Below are 16,896 nucleotides of genomic sequence, written 5' to 3'. Positions count from 1 at the left end.
ACGTTTTTTATCCAGCCGTGAAAATACTGCCCCCTAGCCGTAACAGGTTAATACACGTGGGTGGTGTTTATATATGGAAAAATACACATTCGAAATTTTCAACCAATCGATTGGTAGAAACAAAATTAGACTCTTGGTTGGCCAAGATTTATTTTAGTTGGGGAAGATGATTTTGGGGCTCCCGAGTGGTGCATTTCAGTGCTTGAGGCGTCACTACAGACCCTGGTTCGAATCCTGGCTGTATCCCAACCGGCCGTGATTGGGAGTCCCATAGGGAGACGCACAATTGGCCAAGCGTCGTCCGTCATTGTAAAAAAGAATTTGTTCTTAACTGACTTGTCTAGTTAAATAAAGGTTACATTTGAAAAATATAATAAAACATAGAGCATTCAGAAAGTTCAGACCCCTTCCCCTTTTCCACATTTTGTTAAATTACAGCTTTATTCAAATGTTTAATGCCCATCCAAGAGACTGTCGACCAATCATGTTCACATTGTCATGCTGTGACACGCAGTTCCTAAAATACATGTTATAAACTAAGCTAATTGTCCCAAAATCCCTTTTAAAAAGTCAGGGTACGAGTGAGAAACCGTCAAGGCACCAACTTTGAGAAGGTTCTAAAACAAAGGTTTCAAACCAATTCATGAATGTTATTGAAACATATAAATGTTATTGAATCTAGGTATGTTTCACCCTTAATGTAATTGAATCTATGTATACAGTTGAAGTCGGAAGTTTACATACACATTAGCCAAATACATTTAAACTCAGTTTCTCACAATTCCTAACATTTAATCCGAGTGGAAATTCTTCCCTGTCTTAGGTCAAGTAGGATCACCACTTTATTTTAAGAATGTGAAATGTCAGAATAATAGTAGAGAGAATGATTTATTTTAGCTTTTATTTCGTTCATCACATTCCCAGTGGGTCAGAAGTTTACATACACTCAATTAGCATTTGGTTGTATTGCCTTTAAATTGTTTAACTTGGGTCAAACGTTTTGGGTAGCCTCCCACAAGCATCCCACAATAAGTTGGGTGAATTTTGGCCCATTCCTCCTGACAGAGTTGGTGTAACTGAGTCAGGTTTGTAGGTCTCTTTGCTCGTACACGCTTTTTTCAGATCTGCCCACAAATGTTCTATAGGATGGAGGTCAGGGCTTTGTGATAGCCATTCCAATACATTGTTGTCCTTCAGCCATTTTGCCACAACTTTGGAAGTGTGCTTGGGGTCATTGTCCATATGGAAGACTCACTTGCAACCAAGCTTTAACTTCCTGACGGATGTCTTGAGATATTGCTTCAATATATCGACATACTTTTCCTTCCTCATGACGCCATCTATTTTGTGAACTGCACTAGTCCCTATTGCAGCAAAGCATCCCCACAATATGATGCTGCCACCCCTGTGCTTCACAGTTGGGATGGTGTTCTTCGGCTTGCAAGCCTCCCCCTTTTCCCCTCCAAACATAACGATGGTCATTATGGCCAAACCGTTCTATTTTTTGTATAATCAGACCAGATGACATTTTTTTCAAAATGTACGATCTTTGTCCCCATGTGCAGTTGCAAACCGTAGTCTGGCTTTTTTTTATGGCAGTTTTGGAGCAGTGGCTTCTTCCTTGGTGAGCGGCCTTTCAGATATAGGACTTGTTTTACTTTGGATATAGATACTTTTGTACCTGTTTCCTCCAGCATCTTCACAAGGTCCTTTGCTGTTGTTCTGGGATTGATTTGCTCTTTTCGCACCAAAGAACGTTAATCTCTAGGAGACAGAACGCGTCTCTATCCTGAGCGGTATGACAGCCGCGTGGTCCCATGGTGTTTATACTTGCGTACTATTGTTTGTACAGATGAACGTGGTACCTTCAGGCGTTTGGAAATTGCTCCCAAGGATGAACCAGACTGAGGTCTTGGCTGATTTCTTTTGATATTCCCATGATGTCAAGCAAAGAGGCACCGAGTTTGAAGGTATGCCTTGAAACACATCCACAGGTACACCTCCAATTGACTCAAATGATGTCAATTAGCCTATCAGAAGCTTCTAAAGCCATGGCATAATTCTCTGGAATTCTCCAAGCTGTTTAAAGGCACAGTCAACTTAGTGTATGTAAACTTCAAACCCACTGGAATTGTGATACAGTGAATTATAAGTGAAATAATCTGTCTGTAAACAACTGTTGAAAAAATTACTTGTGTCATGCACAAAGTAGATGTCCTAACCGACTTGCCAAAATTACAGTTAGTTAACAAGAAATGTGTGGAGTGGTTGAAAAACGAGTTTTAATGACGCCAACATAAGTGTATGTAAACTTCCAATTTGACAACAATTTGACCCCCACAGCAAATCTTAACTGCCAATTATAGAATATACTATATAGCCTTGAAATCAGGTTAAAACTATAATTTTGACCTCATGGGTGGCCAGTCCTTGTATTTATAGTGTAGTCAATTCAGGGGGTAGCCCTGAGCTGGACTCAAACCTGGGTCCAGCAACTGTCAAGCCAACATAACTGTTACGCCAAGATGTCTGAACTTCTTGAAGAGGTCGCTAGGTTTTGGATTAAGGTTGATACAATAGCTTCCTCTATGAATTTGAGAGTGGTTACATTTCTCCAGCCCCCATCCCTCAGCTGTTTACCAAACCAAGTCTCTGGACAGCCATTTTGTTTCTGTTTAAAACCTAGGTTACCCCTTTAAACAAGCCACACAACAATCAATCAATCTGCAGTCCAAACAATAACAAATCTGTAATTCCACCACTGTTTTGGTAATAAGATGATGATGGGGCTGGAGAAATGTAACTAATTTCAAATTCATAGACAGACCTATGGATGCAAGGACAAACCATCCATGATGTCAACATTATAGTTTTAACTATGTTGAGGCTATACAGTGTTGGTTTACATTTCTAAACATTGGAGTAAAAAAAGCTTATTTGGGGTTCTGATGGGGTACAACAGTTGAACTAAGCTCATGAGGCATGTGTTATATTCTTCAAGAATCAATGGCTATAAATTAATAATTATAAAGTCTAAATATGGATGTAGCTATTGCATATTTCCCCTTTAACACCACACATCAGTTCAACAACTGCAGAGTTTGTGCCTCTGTTTTTAAGACAGTACTTACTAGTGTTAATCAGGGAACGGTTTCTCAAAACCATCTTATGGCTAAGTTCACCGTTAGAACCATTGGACGCCTTAAGTTGCGTTTGGGAAACCGGGCCCAGATGTCCAGTTTCCTCCTCTATCGATGTAACAGTCATCTCCCCCTCTTCCTCTTTCACTCCATAAACTGCATCCTCCTCTTCTTTTACTGTAACATCCTCCTCCTCTTTCACTCTGAACGAGTCTTCCTCTTCTTTCACTGAAACGTCTTTCTCTTCTTCTTTCACTGTAACAGCTTCACCCTCTACTTGTTTTTGTATTGTAACATCCTTCTCTTCCTCCTCCTCTTTCACAAGAGTTTCTTCCTCCGTCCAGCAGACCTCCTCTTCTTTAGCAGGAGGAGAGTAGCTTAGTAAACTCATGGTCGGAGATGTTAGCTAGTTAGCATTAGCGACTAGCCTAGTTCTAAGATAACTTAGCAAACCAGCTAGCTGACAAACAACGTAAATATATAATTAAATGGGCCAACAAGTACATACGACAGAAGTGTGTTTAATACACATCGACTAATATACACCAAAACAGTGTAAAGAGCGTGAATGTTGTAGCTATGTTTGCTAGAAAGCTACCGAGGTGTCTGACTAGCTGTTGTTGTTGAAGGAGCGTCCCGTCCACTAGATTATACGTCACACTGGCAGCATCGCCTGAACCTAAAAGACGCACATCGCCATCTGCTGACTGGACTGGGCAACGCAGTTGAGGAACCAAACGTTTATTTTTCATTTATTTCATAAAAGTTTAATATTATATTAAGTCGTTCAAAGAGAAGCATGTGTTGATTGATTCGTGTTTAATGAGTGAGAATTTAAAACCAACTTTACACCCACTACATATTTGCATTGAACCATACTTCTGACATGGATCATTTTGACCCCAGAGGCATATCTTTTATCATGGCCAAAATGTGGTTTATTCAATTCTTTCAAATTTTCATGTCTTTGTCAATCAACTTGTTCTTAATAAATCTAAATCATGGTTTAGTGTTTCTGTATCAAAATGGACTTTTAACAAATTCAAATCCTTTGAAGTCATTTTGACACCAGCCAAAAGCACCTTTGATAAATAGGACATTTATTTCAAATCAAAATCATATTTTATTGGTCACATACACGTGTTTAGCAGATGTTATTGCGGGTGTAGCGAAATGCTTGTCTTTCTAGCTGCGACAGTGTAGTAATATCTAACAAGTAATATCTAACAATTTCACAACATATACCCAATACACACAAATCTAAGTATTTGAATCTAGGTTTCTCTGTAGACATGATCCATCCCACCAGAGGGTGGAGGGGCTCCTGTATCAGTGGTTTTGACCAGATAGACACCTGCAGACACACAGTATAGTGCCTCCCATGTACTCTCCTAAGATTGGACCTTTCTATACCACGTATCACATGACTGTGTACAAAACTGCCAGCGGTAGAAAACTCTACCAGGGGTATACAGTGCATTTGTTAAGTATTCAGACCCCTTCACCTTTTCCACATTTTGTTACATTACAGCCATATTCTAAAATTTAATAATTTTTCCCCTCATCAATCTACACACAATACACCATAATGACATCACAATACCCCATAATGAAAAACCAAAAACAGTTTTTTTTACATTTTTGCACATTTATTTACTGAAGTATTCGTACCTCAGCCAGGATTGTGAATGGTTAGGAAATAATATGTCATGTTTTACTAGTACCTCAGCCAGGATTGTGAAATGTTAGGAAATAATATGTCATGTTTTACTCGTACCTCAGCCGGCATTGTGAATGGTTAGGAAATAATATGTCATGTTTTACTCGTACCTCAGCCAGGATTGTGAAATGTTAGGAAATATGTCATCATTTACTCGTACCTCAGCCAGCATTGTGAATGGTTAGGAAATAATATGTCATGTTTTACTAGTACCTCAGCCAGCATTGTGAATGGTTAGGAAATAATATGTCATGTTTTTACTAGTACCTCAGCCAGCATTGTGAATGGTTAGGAAATAATATGTCATGTTTTACTAGTACCTCAGCCAGCATTGTGAATGGTTAGGAAATAATATGTCATCATTTACTCGTACCTCAGCCAGCATTGTGAATGGTTAGGAAATAATATGTCATAATTTACTCGTACCTCAGCCAGCATTGTGAATGGTTAGGAAATAATATGTCATGTTTTACTAGTACCTCAGCCAGCATTGTGAATGGTTAGGAAATAATACGTCATGTTTTACTCGTACCTCAGCCAGCATTGTGAATTGTTAGGAAATAATACGTCATGTTTTACTCGTACCTCAGCCAGCATTGTGAATGGTTAGGAAATAATACGTCATGTTTTACTCGTACCTCAGCCAGCATTGTGAATGGTTAGGAAATAATACGTCATGTTTTACTCGTACCTCAGCCAGCATTGTGAATGGTTAGGAAATAATATGTCATGTTTTACTAGTACCTCAGCCAGCATTGTGAATGGTTAGGAAATAATACGTCATGTTTTACTAGTACCTCAGCCAGCATTGTGAATGGTTAGGAAATAATATGTCATGTTTTACTCGTACCTCAGCCAGCATTGTGAATGGTGTCTGATGCAGTGACATACTAGACCATGGCAGTAAATCTAATACTTAGGTGTTTTTAGGCATGAAAGGTCTGTGTTGTTTCTGTGGTTATAAGTTACATCTCTGGCCATGCTGGCAGGGTCTGAATCAAACCCAATGTCCAGTAGGATTGATCTGTTTGATCCAATTGTTTGTTTCAGTTTCCAGTAGTTGAATCCTTTAACATATTGTTGATTTCAACATTTTTCATTTTCAACAAATGAACTGGGTTGGTTGAAAAGTGATACTAAACTTACATACCAGCACTATATTGACATAGTGGAAGATATACTGAATTTATACTGTTTTTCATACTAAGATGGACCAAGATACGTGTTGCTTTTGCACATATTTGTTCATTAGTTTTGCAAAAGTCTGTTGATTGTCAGTCATTGGGTTCATTAGTTTTATATGTTCAAATCAAGCTTTATTTATACAGCATATTTCAGACATGGATGAAACACAATGGCTTCACAGGGAAAAGAAAACAAAAAAACAATGAAAATAAACAGCAATATTTACCACAAACATAAGAGGATAAAAAAAATGAAGAATAACAACTGAAAGACTAATGAGCATTCTAAGGAAAATTAATTGATTACAATATTAACAATTGGATGTTATATTCAACCATAACGAGATGGACAAGCCAGCACAGGTGTAACACATACTGACTAACTGAGGTGACACCAATCAGTGCGTCCTACGTGCTAACGAGCTAGACGGGCTAACGAGCTAGACGTGTTAACGAGCTATACAATGCTAACGAGCTAGACGTGCTAACGAGCTAGACGTGCTAACGGGCTAGACGCGCTAACGGGCTAGACGCGCTAACGAGCTAGACGGGCTAACGAGCTAGACGTGCTAAAGTCCAACCTCAAAACATAAATGGAAAAACCAAAGCCTGTAACACCTTCCCCCTTAAGACAACAACTATATCCTATATTTTTGATGGACAAGTTTGCTCACCACCAACAGAAAACAACTTCCATTTCACATTATAATCAACTACAATGCTTCACCTTCTACAATATAAACATGGTGTCTACTGGCTGTCAACAATTAAAATCAAGAAAAAAACACGTATTTCTAAATAATAATATACAATAGGATTATTTGTTTCTCCTTTTTCTTGAGCGGGACCCAAGCAAAGAGACAATAATCCAAAACCACCCCTAAGCTAGACTAGCCTATTTCCACAACAGCTAGCTAACTAACCAAAAATACAGGGGGTTGTCCGCCCAGTTCTAACTAGTGTATTTAGACACTGTTTTCCTACGGGTAATGTTGGGCGACTGGTCTTCTTACCCCCTTTTCCCACCAAACGAACAAGTCAAACAAAACAATACTCACAGGTACCGGACAAATGGGACATGTGGGGTGAAAGAAAAACAAAAGAGATGGGAGAGAGAGAGCATACAAAGAGAGATTGAAAGAATGACACAAAGATTGATCTCACAGAGAGAGATTGAACACAGAGTGATAATGAGCTAGAGACTGGGTTTTTTAAACCAAGGGAAAGGGGCTGTGATTGGGTGAGGAAAGGGGAGCAGGTGTCTTCTGATTGGGGACTGATTGATGACTGATTGGGGAGTGATGATTGTCACCTGTGAGGGGAGAAGGAAAGAAAAGAAACACACATACTGGATACACACACAGGATACCTGTATCCGTAACATGTGTACATCCCTGGTTAGAGGAGAATTTGTAGAAAACAGCTAGCTACATTTTGAAGTGTTGCATTTTGATTCAAGTGGGTCACCAACGTGGTAAGTGTAACACAACTAAACACACAAAAAAAAACGTTCAATTCAGAGCCTGGATTTTCCCCTGAGGCTAATATCCAAATCCTGTTGAAATCAATTGATAAAGGGGCAAACATTTATGCTTCTACATTGTGAAATTATTAAAATCTCCTACAACAATGTTAACATTCTACATTGTGCCATTAATTCATTGATATCATGAAACAACTCCTTCATGTATGTATTTTCTGATATTTGATCTGAGATCTGCTTTGAGATTTCTCTCCTGTGTGTGTTCTCTGTGTTGTACCAGGCTGTTTGACTTAGTAAAACTCTTCCCACATCGATTAGAGCTATACGTTTTCTCTCCTGTGTGTGTTCTCTGGTGTACTGTCAGACCAGTAGATGAAACAAAACTCTTCCAACATTGATTACAGCTATGAGTTCTCTCATGTGTGTGTTCTCTGGTGTGCTATCAGGCTGGTTGAATGACTAAAACTCTTCCCACATTGAGTACAGCTATATGGTTTCTCTCCTGTGTGTGTTCTCTGGTGTGATATCAGGCTGGTTGAATGACTAAAACTCTTCCCACATTGAGTACAGCTATACGGTTTCTCTCCTGTGTGTGTTCTCTGGTGTGATATCAGGCTGGTTGAATGACTAAAACTCTTCCCACATTGAGTACAACTATACGGTTTCTCTCCTGTGTGTGTTCTCTGGTGTGATATCAGGCTGCTTGAATGACTTAAACTCTTCCCACATTGAGTACAGCTATAAAGTTTCTCTCCTGTGTGTATTCTCTGGTGTCGAATCAGACTGCTAGATCTAGCAAAAATATTCCCACATTGATCACAGCTATACGCTTTCTCTCCTGTGTGTGTTCTCTGGTGTGATATCAGGTTTCTTAGCTGAGTAAAACTCTTCCCACATTGAGTACAGCTAAAATATTTCTCTCCTGTGTGTATTCTCTGGTGTGATATCAGGCTGGTTGAATGACTAAAACTCTTCCCACATTGAGTACAGCTATAAGATTTCGGTCCTGTGTGTATTCTCTGGTGTACTGTCAGATCGCCAGATGAAACAAAACTCTTCCCACATTGATTACAGCTATAAACTTTCTCTCCTGTGTGTATTCTCTGGTGTCGAATCAGACTGCTAGATCTAGCAAAACAATTCCCACATTGATCACAGCTATACGGTTTCTCTCCTGTGTGGATTCTCTGGTGTAGAGTAAGATTTCTATACGTAGTAACACTCTTCCCACATTGATCACAGCTATAAGGTTTCTCTCCTGTGTGTGTTCTCTGGTGTACTGTCAGACCAGTAGATGAAACAAAACTCTTCCCACATTGAGTACAGCTATAAGGTTTCTCTCCTGTGTGGATTCTCTGGTGTACTGTCAGACCAGTAGATGAAACAAAACTCTTCCCACATTGAGTACAGCTATAAGGTTTCTCTCCTGTGTGGATTCTCTGATGAATTTTAATGCCTGATGAGGAGGTGAATCTCTTCCCACAGTCAGAGCAGCAGTGAGTTTTCTTCCCTGTGGGTCTCTGCTGGTGTTTATTGAGGAGTTCTGATATGGAGAGACTCTTCTCTGCCTCGTCAGCATCATGAGGTTGTTGAGGCTCCCCAGAGGATCCACGATAGTCCCGTCTCTCTCCTGTGTGAACAACAAAGTTAGACAGATGATTAAAGGCCCACAACTGCAGTAATCCACTGTATAAGGTGATGCCAACAGTGTAGCCATGATGTACAACAACTGACATCTGTAATGAATGTTAAAATGATTTAACAATTGTCTTAAAATGAGCAAGAATAGTCATCTTTAGTCTTGTTTTCACATTAGTAGTAAAACCGATGATTGTAGGCTAGAAAGAAATTATTAAAGTTGTTGAAACCCTAAGCAATGTGCCAGACGACTTTGGTCTCCAATATAGGCCCCTTTCTGTGTTTGCTAAAATTGCGGCACGAGGGCAAAGCACACAATTTGGTTGCAGAAACTCATCCCTGCTAATGAGGAAACGGCTAGTTATGGATGTAGTATATCTGGTAATGAGGAAACCACTAGTTATGGATGTAGTATATCTGCTAATGAGGAAACCACTAGTTATGGATGTAGTATATCTGGTAATGAGGAAACCACTAGTTATGGATGTAGTATATCTGGTAATGAGGAAACCACTAGTTATGGATGTAGTATATCTGGTAATGAGGAAACCACTAGTTATGGATGTAGTATATCTGGTAATAAGGAAACCACTAGTTATGGATGTAGTATATCTGGTAATGAGGAAACCGCTAGTTATGGATGTAGTATATCTGGTAATGAGGAAACCACTAGTTATGGATGTAGTATATCTGCATGGAGCAAAAATGGTGAGCAAAGATTTTAGCACAAGATCAGGAGTGCTACTCAAGGAAACTCACATTAAGCTCTGTGTCTATTTACTAATTCACCACCGTGGGGGAAAACTCAGGGGAGTTCTCATAGGCTGACAGCAAAAATAGCCTCCATTTGCAGGTTGCTTATGAGTGCATTTCACATTACTTTTGGATTATAATTGTAAGGCTCGCTTGAATCTCCTGCTTAATATGTTTGTGTTATTGTCGCAAATCAAGTGCTTTATACTTAAAAAACACTTCAACCAGTAAAATGCTCATTGGCTAGCTTTTCCATCAGCCTGACAATGAGGGTTTGTACACTAAGTGTTTAACAAACAATAACAGTAATTTTTTTCTTCACATCAAAAAGCAAGTAAACAAAGTCTAATCAAAATCAATTGCAAATGATAATAGTTCCTCAAAGTATTTAAAAAATATATTTCCAGCTCTCACCCTTTCGATAACCACTCAGCATTAAAGGGACAAATGTAATGCTCTGATCCAGTGGAAATGTCATAAAATACCTGATTACTTCTTATCCTTTGAACAAATAGCCTACAGCTGTGTCTGTCCCAAAGTCATTGGCCGGGAATCTCTGAGGGCCCAGAATATTTTATACAATGTTGCAAGCTTGCTATCACAAGTTTAGGAGGACCCAGTTGATAGTTGATATGTTTTAAGTTCGTTGTAGACAGGCCATGTGCAGCCAAAGTGATTTATAGGATATTTATTACCTGCAGGCTGCAATGTTTTTATTTGTTGGCTTTATGTAGGTTATTTTTACATAGTTGGCAATAAAAATTCCTTTTAGATTTGTATAATTTTCTTTTAGATTTAGATAGAATGTAGATTAATCACAGACAATGATTTTAAAATCTTCCATGAAAATATGCATATGAAAATCATAACTGGCACCAGATCAGTAGAAATGGTCAGATACATTGCCACTCTAAATGGAAAAGTTTGCCGACCGCTGGTATTTTAGTTGGGGACAGCACTAGAACATGATGTTGGGGCCCCTGAGTGGCACAGCGGACACTGTATCTCAGTGCTAGAGGCGTCACTACAGACACCCCGGTTCGAGTCCAGGCTGTGTCACAACCGGCCGTGATTGCGAGTTAAATAAAGGTTACATTTTTAAAAATGAAATAAAACAGTTCATTCAGAAAGTTCACACCCCTTCCCTTTTTACACATTTTGTTACGTTACAGCTTTATTTTAAATGGATTTAAAAAATAGAATCCTCATTAATCTACACACAATAATGAAAAAGTGAACAGGTAAAAAAAACAGAAATACCTTATTTACTTAAGTATTCAGACCCTTTGCTATGAGACTCAAAATTGCTTTCGGGTGCATCCTGTTTCCATTAAATCATCCTTGAGATGCAACAACAACTTGTTCGGAGTCCACCTGTGGTAAATTCAATTGATTGGATATGATTTGGAAGGCACACACCTGTCTATATAAGGTCCCAGAGTTGACAGTGCATGTCAGAGCAAAAACCAAGCAATGAGGACGAAGGAATTGTCCGTAGAGCTCCGAGACAGGATTGTGTTGAGGCACAGATCTGGGGAAGGGAACCAAAAAACACTCTGCAGCATTAAAGGTCCCTAAGAACACAGTGGCCTCCATTCTTAAATGGAATACTCTTCCTAGAGCTGGTCACCTGGCCAAACTGAGCGATTTGAGGAGGAGGGCCTTGGTCAGGGAGGTGACCAATAACCTGATGGTAACTCTGACAGAGCTCCAGAGTTCCTCTGTGGAGATGGGAGAAAGGGCCTTGGTCAGGGAGGTGAACAAGAACCCGATGTTCACTCTGACAGAGCTCCAGAGTTCCTCTGTGGAGATGGGAGAACCTTCCAGAAGGACAACCATCTCTGCAGCACTCCAGCAATCAGACCTTAATGTAGCAATGATTAAATTGTCAACATTTATTTCAATGGACAATTCAGTGAACTGTTCTGTGAAAGGTGTTGGCTAGAGATGACATGCAGGAGCTTGCAGGGATTTGTAGTCTTGCATGTCGTCTACTTTGATGCTAATTAGCTTTTTAGAATCCGAGAGTAAAGAGACACAAATATATTGATACAAGTATTTGTATTGATTATGGATCCCCATTAGTTCCTGCCAAGGCAGCAGCTAGTCTTCCTGGGGTTTATTATGGATACCCATTAGTTCCTGCCAAGGCAGCAGCTACTCTTCCTGGGGTTAATTATTGATCCCCATTAGTTCCTGCCAAGGCAGCAGCTACTCTTTCTGGGGTTTATTATGGATCCCCATTAGTTCCTGTCAAGGCAGCAGCTACTCTTCCTGGGGTTTATTATGGATCCCCATTAGTTCCTGCCAAGTTAGGTCAGGGAGCGTGCCAGCCTGCCTGAACCGCCCCTGAATTAACAGGTATAAATGATGGATTATGAACTAACAGGTATAAATGATGGGTTATGAATTAACAGGTATAAATGATGGGTTATGAACTAACAGGTATAAATGATGGGTTATGAACTAACAGGTATAAATGATGGGTTATGAACTAACAGGTATAAATGATGGGTTATGAACTAACAGGTATAAATGATGGGTTATGAACTAACAGGTATAAATGATGGGTTATGAACTAACAGGTATAAATGATGGGTTATGAATGATGGGTTATGAACTAACAGGTATAAATGATGGGTTATGAATTAACAGGTATAAATGATGGGTTATGAATTAACAGGTATAAATGATGGGTTATGAACTAACAGGTATAAATGATGGGTTATGAATTAACAGGTATAAATGATGGGTTATGAACTAACAGGTATAAATTATGGGTTATGAACTAACAGGTATAAATGATGGGTTATAAATGATGGGTTATGAACTAACAGGTATAAATGATGGGTTATGAATGATGGGTTATGAACTAACAGGTATAAATGATGGGTTATGAATTAACAGGTATAAATGATGGGTTATGAATTAACAGGTATAAATGATGGGTTGTGAATTAACAGGTATAAATGATGGGTTATGAATTAACAGGTATAAATGATGGGTTATGAATTAACAGGTATAAATTATGGGTTATGAATTAACAGGTATAAATGATGGGTTATGAACTAACAGGTATAAATGATGGGTTATGAATTAACAGGTATAAATGATGGGTTATGAATTAACAGGTATAAATTATGGGTTATGAATTAACAGGTATAAATGATGGGTTATGAACTAACAGGTATAAATGATGGGTTATGAATTAACAGGTATAAATGATGGGTTATGAATTAACAGGTATAAATGATGGGTTATGAATAAACAGGTATAAATGATGGGTTATGAATTAACAGGTATAAATGATGGGTTATGAATTAACAGGTATAAATGATGGGTTATGAATTAACAGGTATAAATTATGGGTTATGAATTAACAGGTATAAATGATGGGTTATGAACTAACAGGTATAAATGATGGGTTATGAACTAACAGGTATAAATGATGGGTTATGAATTAACAGGTATAAATGATGGGTTATGAATTAACAGGTATAAATGATGGGTTATAAATGATGGGTTATGAATTAACAGGTATAAATGATGGGTTATGAATTAACAGGTATAAATGATGGGTTATGAATTAACACATCCCCTGCGAGCCCAGGCATTTCAATACATTCAGGATTTCTTACGGTCCATGTGCAATGTATATGGTTATCTCTGTCTCTCTCTCCATCTCTTCTTTAACAAGCAGCCATGTTGTTGTCATTCCACTAGGGACCTGTTTTCAGCATTTTAAGTCTGCAGTCAATAACCAGTGCACTGGAATTATCCCTCAACACCCTTTACACATGTACTGCACTGGGATTATCCCTCTACACCCTTTACACATGTACTGCACTGGAATTATCCCTTTACACCCTTTACACATGTACTGTACTGGGATTATCCTTCTATACCCTTTACACATGTACTGCACTGGAATTATCCCTTTACACCCTTTACACATGTACTGCACTGGGATTATCCCTTTACACCCTTTACACATGTACTGTACTGGAAATATCCCTCAACACCCTTTACACATGTACTGCACTGGGATTATCCCTCAACACCCTTTACACATGTACTGCACTGGGATTATCCCTCTACACATGTACTGCACTGGAATTATCCCTCTACACCCTTTACACATGTACTGCACTGGAATTATCCCTTTACACCCTTTACACATGTACTGCACTGGGATTATCCCTCTACACCCTTTACACATGTACTGCACTGGGATTATCCCTCTACACCCTTTACACATGTACTGCACTGGGATTATCCCTCTACACCCTTTACACATGTACTGCACTGGAATTATCCCTCAACACCCTTTACACATGTACTGCACTGGGATTATCCCTCTACACCCTCTACACATGTACTGTACTGGGATTATCCCTCTCCACCCTTTACACATGTACTGTACTGGAATTATCCCTTTACACATGTACTGTACTGGAATTATCCTTTTACACATGTACTGCACTGGAATTATCCCTCTACACCCTTTACACATGTACTGCACTGGAATTATCCCTTTACACCCTTTACACATGTAGTGCACTGGGATTATCCCTCTACACCCTTTACACATGTACTGCACTGGGATTATCCCTCTACACCCTCTACACATGTACTGTACTGGGATTATCCCTCTACACCCTTTACACATGTACTGTACTGGAATTATCCCTTTACACATGTACTGTACTGGAATTATCCTTTTACACATGTACTGCACTGGGATTATCCCTCTACACCCTTTACACATGTACTGTACTGGAATTATCCCTTTACAGTTAGGAGCACTCCCTTTAAGAGTGTGCTCCTAATCTCAGCTCGTTACCTGTATAAAAGACACCTGGGAGCCAGAAATCTTTCTGATTGAGAGGGGGTCAAATACTTATTTCGCTCAGTAAAATGCAAATCAATTTATAACATTTTTGACATGCATTTTTCTGGATTTTTTTTGTTGTTATTCTGTCTCTCACTGCTCAAATAAACCTACTATTAAAATTATGGACTGATTATTTCTTTGTAAGTGGGCAAATGTACAAAATCAGCAGGGGATCAAATACTTTTTCCCCCCACTGTACATCTACATGATGTATTGTTACACCATGTAGGAGCAGTATAGACCTAGTCTGTTCATTATATACATCTACATGATGTATTGTTACACCAAAAAAAAGGGAAATTATATTATTTTATACTAATACAATTGCTCAGAGAAAGAGATTTAGTTTAACATGTAATTCTCAAAAGGCAGGGGTCTGAATTATTGCCACCCATGTTTTCAATACTCCAGCACTCTCCCCTTGGGAGGAAAACGACACTGAAATGTTTAATGAGATTAGAGAACACATTGGGTGGGATCTTAGACCCTTCCTCCATACAGAATCTCTCCATGTCCTTGATTTATTTAGTCTGTCTTATGGACTGCCCTGTTCAATTCAAACCACAGGTTTTCAATGGAGTTCAAGTCCGAAGACTGAGATGGCCATTGAAAATGTTGATTTTTGTGCCCAATTAACCATTTCTTTGTGGATGTTGATGTGTCTTGCTGGAAGATCCACTTATGGCCAAGTTTCAGCCTCCTAGCAGAGAGGTAACCAGGTTTTGGGCTAAAATATCCTGGTAGTGGGTAAAGTTTATTTATTTTATACATTTTTGCTCATCTTTATCAAGGGTATTAATAACTAGGTGCTTATTTTGATATCTTGTTTTTTGACTGAGTCAAACAGGGACATTGATCTGATTAACACCAGTAAATACAGTGAGTACTATCTAATAAAACAGGGACATTGATCTGATTAACACCAGTAAATACAGTGAGTACTATCTAATAAAACAGGGACATTGATCTGGTTAACACCAGTAAATACAGTGAGTACTATCTAATAAAACAGGGACATTGATCTGATTAACACCAGTAAATACAGTGAGTACTATCTAATAAAACAGGGACATTGATCTGATTAACACCAGTAAATACAGTGAGTACTATCTAATAAAACAGGGACATTGATCTGATTAACACCAGTAAATACAGTGAGTACTATCTAATAAAACAGGGACATTGATCTGATTAACACCAGTAAATACAGTGAGTACTATCTAATAAAACAGGGACATTGATCTGATTAACACCAGTAAATACAGTGAGTACTATCTTATAAAACAGGGACACAAACTCTGCAGTTGTTGAACTAATGTGTGATTTTTAAAAGGGCATTCTACACTCAAATATGTTTTTGTACTGTATGAATTGTTCATGACGTCCTCCAGGGATTTTTAAACTTTTCCTGTTGAAAAGTGATATATAAATACAGTAAAGTATAAACACACTAATGGGAAACAAATAAATGTTTTGAGTAAAATAGTGTTTTTTTAACAACTGCAAACTAGAAGGAGTGAATGATGTCATAGTAAGGCCTCCAAGGAGTTGGCTTGATGGGAAGTCGTGATGTCATCCAATAGGAGACTGATCTTCATGTGAATATTCATTATTCTTTTTAAAATCCTTCATGTTCTGTCAAGTTGGTTGTTGATCATTGCTAGAAAGCCGTTTTCAAGTCTTGCTATAGACTTTCAAGATGATTTAAGTCCAAACTGTAACTAGGCCACTCAGGAACATTCAATGTCATCTTGGTAAGCTCCTCCAGTGTAGATTTGGCCTTGTGGTTTAGGTTATTGTCCTGTTAGGACGTTTTTTTGTATTCAGATCTCTGAAATGCTCTCTACCTACGTAACATTTAGTGTCTCCTTATGTTACGCTGGGGAAACAGTTTTCATGGGCACAGAAATCCTAAATCATTTCAGTTTACTAAATCCAATGGTTCTAACCGAGAGTCACCTTAACTTTATTGACAACACCCAAATGGATACTGTCATTAACGCGGTTCTTCAATAATTACACATAATACTTAATACTGTAGCTGTTTAGTTACAGTCACATGTTCAACTATCATCAGCTGATCC

Source organism: Salmo salar, unplaced genomic scaffold (genome assembly GCF_905237065.1).
Source record: "Salmo salar unplaced genomic scaffold, Ssal_v3.1, whole genome shotgun sequence".
Taxonomy (NCBI): Eukaryota; Metazoa; Chordata; class Actinopteri; order Salmoniformes; family Salmonidae; genus Salmo; species Salmo salar.
This window is presented reverse-complemented; position numbering follows the sequence as displayed.